Genomic DNA, 2,370 nt, shown 5'->3' on the forward strand with positions numbered 1-2,370 from the left:
ATGATGCTTGTGCTTTTCCCGAGCTGTTTCCATCTTTTCCCCTCCAGTTCATGGAGTGCTGGGGGTAATGCAGCATGTGCAAATAAATCACACAGAGGTGTGTACGTTACTCCACACTCCTGCACGCAGGAGGACCTGCTCCTGGATGTTCTTATCAAACAGAATACAGAGGGGCATTTGTTTGTACGAGCAGAGCTAGAATATTCTCTTTAGAGTTCAGCTTCCTCCTTTCATCCCACCCACCACCAGACACTTCCTGACATTTCTCCTGCAGGCAGAGCAAGGCAACTGCTTTTTTTTTTTTTTTTTTTTTTTTTTTTTTTTTTTCTTTTTTTTTCTTTTTCAACGGCTGCTCCTTCAGTTATCTGTGGGTGGTGGGGGAAGGGGATGTTAACAGCAAACACAACCAGAGCAAGTCTGGGAATGAGGGGGAGTTTCAGGATGGAAATAGGCCCCTGCCAGCCCTCCTGCGTCTGTGTCTCTATGACTAAGCGTTTGCTTTTTAAAACTTGGCTTTTCTCTTGCCTTGATCCTTGTTGTTTCCAAGCCTCCTGTTCCCCTTTGTCCTGGCAGCTTCTGACATCACCAGCGCCAGGGAAACGCAAATCCCACCCAGCACGTGGAGGGACAAACCAGAGCAGCCCCTGAGCTGGGACACAAACCCACATCCTCACTGTCCCCGGGTCTCCCCTGTCTGCTCAGGGCTCAAGAGGAGACACCTCTGCAATTGTTTTCCCCCTGAAATATCCCCTGTGTTTTCTTACAGCATTACAGCCCTGCTTCAGAAGAGTTTGCAGTATGAGAGCACCTAAAATTAAAAGGTGTCCACAGTTTTGTCCATCTCTGGGACAGAAAAGGCCACTGGCTGCTCATCTCCACATCCCTTTTCAGTCCATGGCAACAACAAGGACAAAGAAGTGCCCAAAGCACCACATGGTTTAGTGGTGAATGTGGTAGTGGTGCTGTGCTGATGGTTGGATTTGGTGATCTTAGAGGTCTTTTCCAACATTATCAATTTCATGATTCTTTGTGAGTACAACATCTGCAACAGCCATGTTTTCCTCTACCCATCTCCCAAAGCTGTCCTATTTGAATGCACACTGGAAAGGAAACAAGATTATTTGTTGTTATTAATTCATGTTTGGCCTGAAACACACAGCAGGGCTGTTCCACCTGCAGCTGGAATTCTCTGCAGAGTCCCTGTGTTGGAGCAGAAGCAGGAGTGCCCAGCCCCAACCCCCGGGGCTGGCAGGGTTGCAGGAGTGCCCAGCCCCAACCCACAGGGCTGGCAAGGTTGCAGGAGTGCCCAGCCCCACTTCATACAGCTGGCAGGTTTTCTGGGTGATCTATATTCAGCTGTGCATGCCTGTGGGGATGTGCAAAGATCATTCATCCAGTTCACTGAACTGCAGCCTGCATGTGGAGGGGGTTTTGTGGTTACTTTTTAAATGTCATTGGCTTAAAGAGGAATAGGCTCATGTAGGATTGTGCAGTAGATTGGAATATGGGCACTCCAGGGGTGAATAGAAAAGCAATTCAAAAACAATAGTGTGGAACAATCTTATCTTTTCCCTACCTTATCCAGGCATTTATCTTGGTCTGTTCTGCCAGAGTCATCACCACATTATCTACATATTCTGCAGTGTCTTTTTTAGCCACATTAGTGCACAGACAGTTCCTGTGGAATCACAGAATCATGGCATGGTTTGGGTTGGAAGGGACCTTAAAGATCATCTTCTAAACCCTGCCATGGACAGGGACAACTTCCACTGTCCCAGGTGGCTCCAAGCCCCATCCAGCCTGGCCTTGGACAATTCCAGGGATCCAGGAGCAGCCACAGCTGCTCTGAGCACCCTGTGCCAGGGCATCCTGTAAACACACAGTCCCCTGTTCCTTCACAGGGAACAATTCCTTCCAAATCTCCCACCTAGCCCTGCCCTCTGGCAGTGGGGAGCCATTTCCCCTTGTCCTGTCACTCCAGGCCTTGGAAACAAACTGCCTCTCTCCATCTTTCCTGCTACCCCCTTCAGGCACTGGAAAGCCATGGTCAGGTCTTCCCAAAGCTGGGCCAACACCACCCAAGAGTCAAGAGTCTGAAGAAGTTGAAGAATTAAGAATTTCACCTGTTCTGGTTCCAACATCCTACAGAGAGCGGGTTTGGATATGTCATCCCACACCAGGGTTGATCTGGCTTTAAATGGTGGCACTCACTGTCACCCCCTCTCCTGTCCGTTGTGGCATCACATTCAGTAAACCTGCAGCAGGCAGAGATTTCCACAGCACAGATTTCCATGGCTGATTTATCACCTGTTGTAGTGACAGGATCTATTTCTCACAGACTTCTTCGTACAGTCATCTGAAAGCATTTCC

This window comes from Lonchura striata, chromosome 23 (assembly GCF_050655825.1).
Source record: "Lonchura striata isolate lonStrDom1 chromosome 23, ASM5065582v1, whole genome shotgun sequence".
In the NCBI taxonomy this organism is placed as follows: Eukaryota; Metazoa; Chordata; class Aves; order Passeriformes; family Estrildidae; genus Lonchura; species Lonchura striata.